The sequence below is a fragment of the Schistocerca serialis genome, chromosome 3, assembly GCF_023864345.2.
Source record: "Schistocerca serialis cubense isolate TAMUIC-IGC-003099 chromosome 3, iqSchSeri2.2, whole genome shotgun sequence".
Lineage (NCBI taxonomy): Eukaryota > Metazoa > Arthropoda > Insecta > Orthoptera > Acrididae > Schistocerca > Schistocerca serialis.
This window is the reverse complement of record NC_064640.1, coordinates 794,983,255-794,998,497: the sequence shown is the minus strand read 5'-3', so window position 1 is coordinate 794,998,497 and position 15,243 is coordinate 794,983,255. Positions and strand designations below refer to the sequence as shown.

Sequence of the window (15,243 nt, the reverse complement as noted above, 5' to 3'; positions counted from 1 at the left end):
CTGATTTTAGAAGTATGCAGTTGTGTATGCAGTTGTAGAATATGGAGCAAGCTGCTTTTCGTAATATCCACACATTGTAAACGTCGCCGAATAAACGCCTCTGTGCTTAGAAACCTCCTTGCCAACCACATCAGTGGCGTTTTAAGTAGAAGGACTCTCAAAGACCATTAAAAGTGTCGTCACAATTTTTTAAATCTACATCTGTTATTTATATTTATTACGTGAGTTGTCGTGAGCTGCAGCAACAGTCGCCAGTGTTAATCTCGGAGAAGCGGAGAGTCGAAACCAGAAGCGCGAATTGATACAGGTGAACAAACAGTAGGAACGCAAACGCTCTTTCTGTGGGTCCTACCGAGTCTAGTTCAATCCGCAGAACTGCTCATATGATTCGCTCGACCACGGTGGGACTTTGCTGGTCACGTGGAGGTTTCCAGGGACACATTTGAATGACACCTCCTGTAAGCTCGTGGTTGCTGACTTCCATTCGTGCGAACTCGTAATCCAAAACGGCTTGGGAGTGCTGAGCAAAGGCGTTCAAGTAGAGGGTCTCCACTCCAGCAAAGAAGGAGTAACAACAGTGTAGCCGCGCCCCCACCAAACGCCGTACTGGCGACAATTGTTAATATTATTTATACTAAAAAAAAGGCGAGTAACCCTTTCTCGCGGCGCCGAGCGAGGTGGCGCAGTGGGTAGCACACTGGACTCGCATTTGGGAGGACGGCGATTCAAACCCCTCTCCGGCCGTCATGATTTAGGTTTTCTGTGATTTCCCTAAAATCGTTTCAGGCAAATGCCGGGATGGTTCCATTGAAAGGGCACGGCCGACTTCCTTCTCCATCCTTTCCTAATTCGAGCTTGTGCTCCGTCTCTAATGATCTCGTTGTCGACGGGACGTTAAACACTAATATCCTCCTCCTCCTCCGTCGCGGCGACACACGAAGGTAGACGTAAATGCTTCGGAATAGTTCCATTATGCTCTCGGAAAACCGTCACGTGGGACTGACCGCCTGTCTCACCTCACAAGAAGGTGGAGAAGAGAGATCTTAGCCTATAAAACACCAAATTTTTTTTGAACAGACGGTTCTCTCGGCGTCAGTCATAGGTGCGCCGAAGCTGGACTACCGATTTCTGACCAGTGATGTAGAACTTCTTACTTTTTCTCGTCTCGACTTTCCGCAGTGAGCACTTGTAACAGTACACCTCCCGTAGGCACTTGTAACAGTACACCTCCCGTGGGACGAAATCCTTCTGCAGTCCCTCTGTGCCACGTACGTAGTTCTTGTACAGTCGCTTATGTTCAAAGACAGAAAATACATAACTAGTTAACTTCAGAGTTGGTTCTTGGGATTTAGCTTTTTCCGTTCGGTCCGAGGCGTCCTGCCACGGTTCGCGCGGCTCCTCCCTTCCCCCCCCCCCCCCCCCCCCCCCTGCTCCCGTCGTGGGTTTGAGTCCTTCCTCGGGCATGGGGGTGTGTGTTGTCCTTAGCGTAAGTTAGTTTACGTTAGGTTAAGTAGTGTGTAAGCTTAGGGACCGATGACCTCAGCAGTTTGGTCTCATAAGATCTTACCACAAATTTCCGACGATTTCATCGATTCGCCGAATTTAATATCGGTGCCCATACTATAGGACACACAGCCACCTCAATTACCAGCTTTAACGTTACAGCAAATATGTATTGGCCTCTCGTAACGCCTAAAGGTGACGCACAGAGCCGGCCGCGGTGGCCGAGTGGTTTTGGGCGCTTCAGTCCAGAACCGCGCGACTGCTACGGTCGCAGGTTCGAATCCTGCCTCGGACATGGATGTGTGTGATGTCCTTAGGTTCGTTAGGTTTAAGTAGTTGTGAAATCTCATAGTGCTCAGACCTATTTGAACCATTTTTTGACGCACAGACCTTCCGGTAACAACGCTGTTATGGCGAACGAAAATGTCAGTTTACGAACTGCACTCACGAAGCATTCCTCGCAGTAATAATGTTTACGTGAATCAACATGCTGCAGCGCTCCGTGAGATTTCAGCGCAAAGAAATCAGATGACAAGTGTCAAAAATTCAGACCCACAGACTTGACAAGGCGAAAAGTGTGCATGATTTTGGTGACAGTGTCTGCAAGAGTGAGCTAAATCAAAGTTAAACCGGTAAGGGGGCGGGGGCAAGGGGACATTAAGTTTATTTGCAATACGTGTAATGCTTCATATTCAGCACAGACTCAGATGGGAATCCCTGGAAAGAAAATGACGCTCTTTTCGTGAGGCACTATTGCTGAAATTTAGAGAACCGGTATTTGAGGTCGACTGCAGATCGATTCTACCGCCGGCAACGTATATTTCGCGTTAGGACCACGAAGGTAAGGTGAGAGAAATCACGTCTCTTACGGATGCTTAAAGGCAGTCGTTTTTCCCTCGCTCTATTTGCTAATTGAAAAGGAAAGGAAATGACTAGTTAAGATAATTCTCATTTACTGTTCAGTTTCAGTTGGAACTCAGTGCAATAAATGAGAATTATCTTAATCATCTGAAACAGCTGCCGATTCTCTCAAGACGATTGTGTCGAATATAGTGGAAGTGACAAGTAATGGTGCGTGGTACCCTTTGCCATGCGCAGTGCAGTGGCTTGCGGTGTATGCATGTAGATGTAGATGAAGCGGGCCATGCACGTACGTAAAGATATGAGCAGCGCTATAGTATCCATTTCTAACTTTTAGACAATTATATCTGCGATGCAATTCGAGGATATTCTTGAAGAAAAATTGTTCCCATTCTCTTTCTTGCTACGGCAAGCAAATGTTGATAACAGTTCCTATCCACGTGCTTCGCTCTTGTTCTAGTAGCAGAGGTGACTGTAGAAAAGTAGCAGATTCCATCGATGATCATCGTGATTTCCAGTGTAATCTGCATGACTTAATCTGATGATAAGCTTGCTGTGGCTTAAAAGCTGGCTACTTAACAAACTTTTAGAAAGGAAACAGTATCTTCTAGAATTAACCTCTGTAGTTGCAACTGTTAAAATACTATTTCTAGCATTCAGTGACTTATCCCATTGAAATGTTGCTGACGAAATCTATTTTGTTTTGTTTTTCAATTTCTATGTGTGTACCTTAGGTTATGTAACCACTGGCTGATACTAGAGGTCAACTCTGCGAAAAGTTCGAGAGCTGACGTAGCCGTTAGCTCCCATTAGTAGATTTCTGCAAACCGAGATTTTACCGTCTCGTAAGTGGAATTCACCTATCCTTCTGTTAATGTTTTACGTAATGGTCACCTGCACACTGTTCAAGCAAGCACGCAATTTACGAAGTCACCGTAAAAGAAAATTGTCATTTACCTTTCCCTGTCGCATTGGCTACACGGAATAGTCACTGCACAGGTCACACTATCTACAGAGGATATTAGAAATTCATTGACAATATTCTGGAAATGGATTCCTCATACAAAACAAGGAAAAACGTCATGTGAATATATATCTGACTTCTCGTTTTATTTATTATGGGAAGAATATTTTACATGAAGTTACTAACAAAAGCCAATCTATAGATGTACCGTTGCAAGCTTTTTATGTAATGAGCGCCGGCTATGTGAAGGATCATGTGTTTCGTACGAGATGTGATTCCAGCTTACTTTACTCACATTTCTCGAGGAGATCAAAACGGCTGATTTGTATCGTAACAGGTATCCGGGTTGTTCCACTATACAGGGTGTTACAAAAAGATACGGCCAAACTTTCAGGAAACATTTCTCACACACAAATAAAGAAAAGATGTTATGTGGACATGTGTCCGGAAACGCTTAATTTCCATGTTAGAGCTCATTTTAGTTTGGGCTCCATGTTCTTCCACCTACGCTCAATGGAGCACGTTATCATGATTTCATACGGGATACTCTACCTCTGCTGCTAGAACATGTGCCTTTACAAGTACGACACAACATGTGGTTCATGCACGATGGAGCTCCTGCACATTTCAGTCGAAGTGTTCGTACGCTTCTCAACAACAGATTCGGTGACCGATGGATTGGTAGAGGCGGACCAATTCCATGGCCTCCACGCTCTCCTGACCTCAACCCTCTTGACTTTCATTTATGGGGGCATTTGAAAGCTCTTGTCTACGCAACCCCAGTACCAAATGTAGAGACTCTTCGTGCTCGTATTGTGGACGGCTGTGATACAATACGCCATTCTCCAGGGCTGCATCAGCACATCAGGGATTCCATGCGACGGAGGGTGGATGCATGTATCCTCGCTAACGGAGGACATTTTTAACATTTCCTGTAACAAAGTGTTTGAAGTCACGCTGGTACGTTCTGTTGCTGTGTGTTTCCATTCCATGATTAATGTGATATGAAGAGAAGTAATAAAATGAACTCTAACATGGAAAGTAAGCGTTTCTGGACACATGTCCACATAACATATTTTCTTTGTTTGTGTGTGAGGAATGTTTCCTGAAAGTTTGGCCGTACCTTTTTGTAACACCCTGTGTATAGGTACAACGAAAGGAGCGAGTAGAGCACTATGAAACAAGCAAATAATCTAAATAAACTTAGGTCCGGAGACCATTCGTGTCCCATACACGACGTGTGAACAAGTGCAGTCACGCCAATGTTACAACACAGTTACTATCTAAGGCTACGTATATGTTGCATGGTTTACGCGTGACTATGATTATCCTTATGGTGAAAGGGCGCATATGTGGTACGTGCGTGATGGTGTACCAGCACACATTCATGTGGCTGTTCAGGAATACGTAGTACGAATCTTCGGCAGGTGTTTCGCTTGTGGCTCACAAATACCTTGGCTGCACAGATTCCCCGACTTGAGCCCGTTGGATTTGTGTGTGTGTGTGTGTGTGTGTGTGTGTGTGAGTGAGGATAATTAAAAACTTTAGTGTACTTCAGACCTGTTGATAGTGTCGATGATCTCCGGGTACGCATTGTGGATGGTTGTCAGTGTATTCGAAACACGCCTGGGATTTTTGGACGTGTACGGACGTCGTTGGGGACACTTGCTGAAGCCTGGCTTCAGATGAACGGTGGCCATGTGAAAGACTTGTTGTAATGTTTGTCCTTAGGTACATACCTGAAGTTTGAATCCTCAGGCACTCTGTTGTAACGTGTTTATGTACTCAGTCGTAATACGTCGTACCGGGGAAACCACTGGTTTCTGGACCTATGTTTCTTAGAATTATTTGCTTCTTTCATTGTCCTCTTCTCGCCCCTTTCGTTTTACCTATAATAGTAAAACATCCTGTACAGTGAAGGGAGGACGTGTTCCATGATCTGCACATTCCCTCAAGCTCCATCCTTTCGATTTTTATCGTTTGCGACAGTTCGAAGAGTTAGTTTATTCACCTAGCAATCTAGCTACAGAGACGTTTTACCAATGTGTTACGGAAATTTGCGGAAGGTGCAGAAACTCTCTGCGGCTTTTTAAAAGGATGTGACAGTCAGTGGAGCAACTAGTTCACGCATGTGTAGAAGCTTATTCTGTGACTTTCCGTGAGACGATCACATTGTGAAGAAATACTGTTAGCTGACAACCGTAAATACATAAATGCCGTTGCACAATAATAAATTAAAAAGAGAATCTTTTCTGGACAGATATGTACGTGATACATTTTCTTTTCCCGGTGTTAATAACTGTCTCAAGCTTTTTGCCAGTAGTTTTGATACACACTGTACACGAAACTAACATGGACAGCTCTGCACTTGAATAGGCGCTCGAATCACCACCCCAACCGGAAATAAGATTTGATAATACATATCATAGATCATTTTATGTGTAATTACAAGTTTATACATCTTAAAATTGAGATGCAACACCTCAACTACATTCTGATACTCCGAAATGGGGGCTGTAAAGCGGAGGGAGCTCAGGCCACGTCCGAGACGACGAACATGGTTCTTTCAGGTTATACCTTCCTTCCACACATTATCAGAATATCAATAAAAACGGCTGAATTTTACAAAATTAACAGTAAAAATTACCTACAGATAAACAAAATTTGAGTCTAACATTATCTGCAGAGGAACACGACCCATTCACGACGTAAGGAGTGCTTCGCATCCCATATAAGCATGTGTCAGTATTAGTATGGAATAACGAAACCTTTTGTAAAAACTACGAATCTCTTTCGCCCGGGACAATGCAGACAGAGAGATATGAAAAATTCAGTTTTGTTGACGGCGTCATTAATGTCAATATTGTCTTGCTCAAGTTGGCATTTGCTAGACACGTTTATTCAGAAAAAATAATAAAATTCATGATCATCTCAACAACTTTAGCAGGGAGAAAAAAAAATTACTGGAGCGGTTTTCTTACCTCAAGAATTTCTAAATGTCATCGGTTAAACCGAATTCGTATGAAATTCAAAGCTCTGGACTATATTTTCGACTGGACTCATAAAGAGGACATGTGAGCGTCTATTTATGTTCACCATGTGTAAATGCGTACAGGGATTGGTGGCGATCACAACTAGCCCTCGGTTACCCCTCGGAATAGACAACAGTGACCCGATCCTTAATTTCATTTCTAATACCTTCCTAGCAAACCAGCAGCTTTGCAGTTTCTCCTCGAGTACAGAATGTATAAAAGAAAGGCTGCAGTTTTTACCACCGGATGTACCTGGAGACTACACTCTATGTTGCAGATACATATTTCTATGTTTCTGTTTACGGTCCTTTTTCTGTCAAGTGTTGGAATAAATGAACTCGCGTGTCACGTAAAACGTAGGATTTGCACATTAAGTGCTGTTGTACAGTGTAGAAGATGGGCATATTTTGAAACTTCTTTTCCGTTACATTGTGACTATACAGGCTGCTACAAAAAGGTACGGCCAGACTTTCAGGAAACATTCCTCACACACAAATAAAGAAAAGATGTTATGTGGACATGTGTCCGGAAACGCTTAATTTCCATGTTAGAGCTCATTTTAGTTTCGTCAGTATGTACTGTACTTCCTCGATTCACCGCCAGTTGGCCCAACTGAAGGAAGGTAATGTTGACTTCGGTGCTTGTGTTGACATGCGACTCATTGCTCTGCAGTACTAGCATCAAGCAAATCAGTACGTAGCATCAACAGGTTAGTGCTCATCACGAACGTGGTTTTGCAGTCAGTGCAATGTTTACAAATGCGGAGTTGGCAGATGCCCATTTGATGTATGGATTAGCACGGGGCAATAGCAGTGGCGCGGTACGTTTGTATCGAGACAGATTTTCAGAACGAAGGTGTCCCGACAGGAGGACCTTCGAAGCAATTGATCGGCGTCTTAGGGAGCACGGAACATTCCAGCCTATGGCTCGCGACTGGGGAAGACCTAGAACGACGAGGACACCAGCAATGGACGAGACAATTCTTCGTGCAGTTGACGATAACCCTAATGTCAGCGTCAGAGAAGTTGCTGTTGTACAAGGTAACGTTGACCACGTCACTGTATGGAGAGTGCTACGGGAGAACCAGTTGTTTCAGTACCACGTACAGCGTGTGCAGGCACTATCAGCAGCTGATTGGACTCCACGGGTACACTTCTGCGAATGGTTCATCCAACAATGCGTCAATCCTCATTTCAGTGCAAATGTTCTCTTTACGGATGAGGCTTCATTCCAACGTGATCAAATTGTAAATTTTCACAATCAACATGCGTGGGCTGACGAGAATCCGCACGCAATTGTGCAATCACGTCATCAACACAGATTTTCTGTGAACGTTTGGGCAGGCATTGTTGGTGATGTCTTGATTGGGCCCCATGTTCTTCCACCTACGCTCAATGGAGCACGTTATCATGATTTCATACGGGATACTCTACCTGTGCTGCTGGAACCTGTGCCTTTACAAGTACGACACAACATGTGGTTCATGCACGATGGAGCTCCTGCACATTTCAGTCGAAGTGTTCGTACGCTTCTCAACAACAGATTCGGTGACCGATGGATTGGTAGAGGCGGACCAATTCCATGGCCTCCACGCTCTCCTGACCTCAACCCTCTTGACTTTCATTTATGGGGGCATTTGAAAGCTCTTGTCTACGCAACTCCAGTACCAAATGTAGAGACTCTTCGTGCTCGTACTGTGGACGGGTGTGATACAATACGCCATTCTCCAGGGCTGCATCAGCACATCAGAGGTTCCATGCGACGGAGGGTGGATGCATGTATCCCCGCTAACGGAGGACATTTTTAACATTTCCTGTAACAAAGTGTTTGAAGTCACGCTGGTACGTTCTGTTGCTGTGTGTTTCCATTCCATGATTAATGTGATATGAAGAGAAGTAATAAAATGAGCTCTAACGTAGAAAGTAAGCGTTTCCGGACACATGTCCACATAACATATTTTCTTTGTTTGTGTGTGAGGAATGTTTCCTGAAAGTTTGGCCGTACCTTTTTGTAACACCCTGTATATAGCAGTACAGCGAATTTTTAGACATGTGGGGAATCACAGTGGCAGTGTTTGGGCGCCAAAGCTAGGTAAAGCCACAGCGTAGTGATTGGATTCTGGGAAAGTAAACGGGAAAGAAAGCGAGCGGCAGCTCGGCTGGGCACTTTCCATTTCTCTTCCCTGAGCACAAACGGGGACAGGCGCGCAGCGGCGACCGCACTTCGCTCTCGGTTGCCGCCCGTCGTAGACGACGCCAATGCCTCCCATCCTTGCCTTTCTAATACCTCCCAGCTCTCCCTCGATTGCAGTGCAAGAGTGAGATGCAGCGTGGCCGATACCACTAACACACGCTGGTGCGTGATACAGAGGCAGCTGTTTCAAAGACCATTAGTTGGCTGACGCGGAGATGGGATGACCGCTAAGACTTTCGTGACGGATTTGTTCTGTAAATGTTCTCGCTGAAGTACAGCTTGTATAAAATCGCAAACTATCGACAGTATCCTCCATTGTCTTCGTCAGGGAAACAACAGTCTGTGAAAGAAAGGGTGCAAATGATGTAGCAGTACACATTGCAACTAAAGACTAGAGCGGCGCCAACGATGACGTCACCCGGAGCGTCATTGTTGTCATCAAATGTATGTTATGGTGTATAGTCTCCTGTACTCCCTCCGTAGTGTAAGGTGCCTCTTACGTGAGAAAGACATTTTTACCAGTTTAAATAAGTTATTGTCTCTTATTGATGTATTCACGATAGTTGGGAAGTGCTGTAGTCCGTACTGGCCATGAGTCGGAGAGCATTTCCCACGCTGGCTGGCTAGGAGACGAAGCGACCATATGTCGCGCGTAGTGGGGTGGGGCTCGGTTCTGGACCGTAGCAACAAGCGTCAGCCTGGGAAATATACATGACGGGAAGTACCGCCATCTTGGCGCCAAAGTCACCGATTTTGTTTATGTATATTTAATAATTAAAGCCATTTATGACAAAATGAATACTAGGAGGAGCCTCTGGATGTTTAAAACTATTTATCATAATTTTGCCTCGTTAAAATTCACACCCGTTCATTAACAAATGCATATCTTAGTAAGTACGAACTTGACTGGAAATCCACGAACTGTGACGAATCTAGTAAGAGATACGGACTGAGCGCCAAAGTCGGCAGTCGGCGTTAAGAGCTCTTCCTTTCTTGTTCGACGGTAGCCATGCTCTCGGTTACGAGTAATTTGTGACATGAGTGTTTCATTATTGATCTAATAGGAATAAAATGCTATTACGGCATTCTGAATGTTAATTTCGAGTAAATAGATACCCCAGAGTTGATCGACAGCAATTTCAGATAATTAGCTTCCATCGACAGAGACATCCAATGCACCAACGAAGAATCTGCACGGGACGACATCAAGGCGGATCAAGGAAGGTCCGACTTAACACTTGCAAATTCCGAGTGGAAATGCTGACCAGTTATACTGTACGTCACATATACAACCCTCTACGGACTCGCGGCTAAGCTGATTAATAACAGTATCAGCTTAGAAGCGAGGGGATCTTGCAGTAGCCGAGGCCACTGCCTAACTTACATGGAATCAACGCCTGTGCAGTGGCGCACGATTCGCTAGTAACGCGGTTCGAATCCTCGTGGTGGAAACTTTTCACTACCAGCTATCGCCCGGCAAGGGAAGGAGAGATGGGGCCTAACGTTCTTGATCACCAGTCTTTTTCCCGGCGGGGTCAGGGATTTTCTCTTCCTCGTGATGACTGGGTGTTGTGTGATGTCCTTAGGTTAGTTAGGTTTAAGTAGTTCTAAGTTCTAGGGGACTGATGACCATAGATGTTAAGTCCCATAGTGCTCAGAGCCATTTTTTTCACCAGTCTTTGCGCTAATGCCCTGGATTAAAGTCCAAAGCTCTCCACAGTGTCTCATCAAGTGAGGGCATATGACACTGTTAATGGTGATCCGTCGTCGGATGGGCAGTCCCGTTGATGTTATTTGAGATGAGTAGGCTATGTGCCGGCAGCAGGTTTCACGCTCTCCCTTCTCTCCATCCATTAAAAACAAACCCAACACTACACTGTACACGCGCTCATCACAGTCATCAACACGACACACATACACCGTTGACAGTTCATAGCAGATCGGAGGAAGGCACCTGCAGACCGCCTCCACTAGAACATTGGCTAGAACGGCGATGGAGGATTCCTGCATCTACATCTACATGACTGCTCTGCAATTTACACATAAGTGCTTGGCAGAGGTTTCATCGAACCACTTTCACACAGTTTCTCTACCGTTACACGCGCTAACAGCGTGCGGGAAAAACGAACACTGAAATACATGGTGTATCAAAAAGAAGCGTCCGATTTGGCACGTCTATATTTCTGAAACTAATAAACATATACAATGAATTTTGTTTTTTGATGAGTGGGAAACTCAACAAGTTTTTTTCATACCTTTTCGTAGGTGTTCAATATTCCCCCTTTGAGATGCACGGCACATGTCAATGCGATGTTCAAATTGTTCCTTCTCTGCGTTCACGTCTGTGTCAGACACTCGGGGAAGGCCCGGCGATTTGCCTTTACACAAACAACCTGTTTCTCGGAATTGTTCATGCCATCGTCTAATGCCCTGTGATGTAGCAGGATCCACACCATGCCTAGCACGAAAGTCACGCTGAAAAACGAAGAACACTAAGCGCTTTCTGTTGTTCCGACATAATTTTCTAGAACTTAAGTGGGGGCACACTGCTGCTACCTAGCGAGAATCATGTAAAACTCGAGAGTTTGCTCCTTCCAACAGTGCGATGTTCACACACAAATCTCAAATAACATAATTGTTATATTTTTCTGAAATCGGATGATTCTTTTTGATACATCCTGTATTTCCGGGCGAGCTCAGATTTTTCTATTTTATCACAATGATCATTTCACCCTATGTAGGTGGGTTCCATAAAAGTATTTTCGCATTCGGAGGAGAACGTTGGCGATTGAAATTTCGTGAAAAGATCTCGCCGCAATGAAAAACGCCTCTGTTTTAATTATTCCCACCCCAACTCGCGTATCATATCCATGGCACTCTCTCCCCTATATCGCGACAATACAAAACGAGCTACCCTCTTTTTAACTGCTGTAAAGCAATACTCTAGCAGAGGATTGACATGTGTAATAGACGCAGTCTGTTTAGTAGTCGTGTGCATCTTCTAAGCGTTCTGCCAATAAAATGTAGTCTTTTGTTTGCCTTCCCCTCAACATTATCCATGCGATCGTTCCAATTTAAGTTGTTTGTAATTATGATTCCAGGTATTTTGTTGAACTGATAGCCTTTACTTCTGCTTACCTATGCACATTCCCTGAGTAAGAGCCTGCTCTGACTGACTCTCCTGTAGTCTCTCGGTAGCAACCCTCCACTTCCATGCACGGCTGAACGACAAGGCCGCATCTCTATCAAAATTTTAAACAACTCTTATATTTTCACGGCCTCGTTGATGACCGTGTCTTGGTAATTCTAAACGTGAACTAGAATTTGTATCTGCTTAGATGAGATCTTGCACTTCTTCACAAGACTATAGTTCGTCACCAATCATTTTTCGAGACTTCTGTCTTTGAGATGCTGCACTAATAAAACTTCGAATACTTATTAATAAGTACAACGTGCTATCTAAACAGACACGGAATAGTAAGTACAACATGCTATCTAAACAGACACGGATTCCAGTCCAAGTTTCAAATTATTGGATGTTGGCTGTCAAAGAGTTCACAGAAATCATAATGTCCATTAAGAACTCTAATACAAATGCGAGCTACGCACTCAGAAATGCGTGAAAGCGTGCGGCTGATGTCGAGAGACTACATGGGATCATTCGTAAGCACTGTATTTTCCAATGTGATGAGAACCCTAACATAGCAGGTGAGGTACCATCAGTGATTCATGTCGCATCGGGTACCACCATTTACATCTATGGATTTCCTTTGACAGTCAGTCGCTTTGCTGACAGAAACAGTGGATATATCCTTGAAAACTTATGATTTCATAGAAATGCGCCAACATTTCATGCAAGGGAACGAGAGGTATCGACGTATACTTTCTGACTGCCAGACCGTGCGATTATGTCTTTGGTTAAATCTCGAACTTCTTCTCGGTGTGCCGACCGAGATTGCGCAGTTGTTAGCACAGTGGACTCTCATTCGAGTGTACAACGGTTCATACCTCCGTCCGGCCGTGCAGATTTAAGCTTTTTATGATTTCCCTAAATCGCTTAACGCAAATGTTGGGATAGTTTCTTTGAAAGAGCATGGCAGATTACTTTTCCCATCCTTCCCTAATCCGCATTTGCGCTGTGTCTCTAATGACGTAGTCGTCGAGTGGACGTTAAACTCTGATCTTCCTGCCTTCTGTCCTTCCTTCCTTCTCCGTGATGCACCCATATAATAGGGGCGTGCGACATTGTTAATGGAGATCCTACAGTTGAAAGCAGCCAAGATCGGCAGCCCCTTGGCGTTATTTGAAAGGAGTTCCGATACCGAATTCCACCCTTTCATTTTGTTGTCAAATGGTTCAAATGGCTCTAAGCTGTATGGGACTTAACATCTGGGGTCGTCAGTCCCCTAGAACTTAGAACTACTTAAACCTAACTAACCTAAGGACATCACACACATCCATGCCCGAGGCAGGATTCGGACCTGCGACCGTAGCGGTCGCGCGGTTCCAAACTGAAGTGCCTAGAACCGCTTGGCCATCACGGCCGGCCATCTATCTACACGCAAGAGTTGCATTTAAGGTACAAGTTATAAATAGCGCAGACTCCAACACTCCACCAGCTCATCCAAGTTCTTAGAAGTATGGCGTATAACTTTTCGTTGTGAAAGGGAAGACTGGCAGTAGGAAAGAGAGGGAAGATGCAAATATTTCATCCAACAAACATTTCTTAACTGCATCTGATAGCTTCGCCATAACCACAGGTTTCAAGCTGTGACGAAACGTATCATCAACGTGAAAAAAATGACTACGTTTAAACCTTAAATTACCCGTATGATTTGTTATTCAGCAAGTAAGTGTTTCGCGAAAATGTTCAATGGATTTGAAAGCAAATGCACAGAAGGAAACTGCCCTCCCCCATCTGTTAAAAAGTACACGAAGGATCCAGGATCAGTGTGTCATCCATTTGCGTGCCCATCATTTGGACGTCAGTATGGAGGCACGTTTGGTTAACACAGCACTGATCGGATCGTTGGTGTCGTTCCGAACCAGAGGCGCTACTTCTTTTTCAAGTAGCTCCCCAGCTATCGTTACTCGCCTAAGTGCACAACATTCAAGTTCTCCCACCAAGAGAAAATGACTGACTGTAATGCAAATGGAACACTGGTCCTCCATGACGCAATAGACACGCCGACCACTCATCTACGGATGCGGACCCCTCCTCTTGTAAACGGCTTTTAATAATGTACTCATGACCAGAATTCAAACAGAATTCCAAAATTACTGCATTTAAAATATGCATTCTCATTGTCAAAATAGTTTCTACGAAAATACGAAACTAAGAAGTGGCATCTGGGATTATAAAAATATAACACGAGCTGCTGACATATTACCCACGTGAGTACTTTTCCGGCTCGAGCAGCTCATGATAATCCTTCTGTTTTGCGCTCTAAGGGGAGATGTCACGGGTCTATGTTCGAAAAATCGATTTTTCAAAAATATTTTTTGTTATTTTAAAGAGTTTAATCTATGTTATGTATAAGTTTTATCCTGATAGCAGCATTAGAGATGCATTTAAAATATTAAAATATTTAACTCTGCACTCACAGCCACGCCCGCATTTTCAGACGTTTGGGAAATGGTGATGGGGACTCTTCTTCTTTCAAAGTTGTAATAGATAATAAACGTGAATTGGATTTATTTATGGTGAATACATGTTTGCGTCGACTACTTGTGACAACTCAAAGTTGTGCCGGACCGGGACTCGAACCCAGATTTCTCACTTATCAGGAGCGGTCGCCTTAAACACTTCGACTATCGAGCACGCTCCCAGTGCCGCTCCAAACCTCCATACATCACACAGTCACACTCCAGTTGCTCGCACATTCGTGAAACTAAGTTTACGAAGACCATTGTTATTTTGTATCGTCATTTTATCACCGCCAAGTGTGATTACATAATTAATGGCGATAGTGTCCCTGTGGATGCAGCAGCTGCTTGGCTGAAGGACATTGCATTGTAATAAATGCTGATATTGTCGCCATTAATAAAATAATAAACCATTCAGTACACCAGAAAGGATAGAATATGTTGGCCACATCCAAAAGTGGCTTGGTGGTAGGCTCCGTCACTTGTTAAACTAGAAGAAAGACTAAGCACTTGAGAATGGAAAAGCACTAGGAGGAATAGACTGGCTTACTCTTAAATAAACTATTTGTCTTCAGTTATTTTATGGGTCAGCTAGTAGAAATAATGTAAACAGTTTAAAGGAAATGGGCGTGCTGAGTGTGTAATTTACTTTCAAAAATTATCCATCGGCCAAGTATACCAATGCATAATCTATACCCGAAAGTCGAATGCTGTGAGCACAACATAAGAAATGAACCATATTCACATAATTACTCACTACCATAACCTTTTGTGAATGCAGTTATGCCCATATTCAACTTATATTGCAAACACTGATTTACTGAGCAAGTGTCTTCATAGGAATACACAGAGTGCGAGTGAAATCCTGGTAATTTAATCTGGATTAAATACTCAAAAAGTATATTCTATGCATTTAACGCACTAAAAATAGGTGTCTACGATGCAGTTTCATATTTCACTGCGACAAATACTGGCATAACTGAGGTGCTGAAGAGAGCTGTTTTTTACTGCAAAAACATTTTACACCATGGATCAGAGCAGGAT

General features: G+C 43.9%; 1 protein-coding gene across 2 annotated transcripts in view; it reads right to left on the bottom strand.

The window, feature by feature from the left end:
- The window catches only part of LOC126470635 (cuticlin-4), a 253,555-nt gene that overhangs the window by 47,793 nt on the left and 190,519 nt on the right, over positions 1–15,243 (bottom strand). The window lies entirely within an intron of this gene.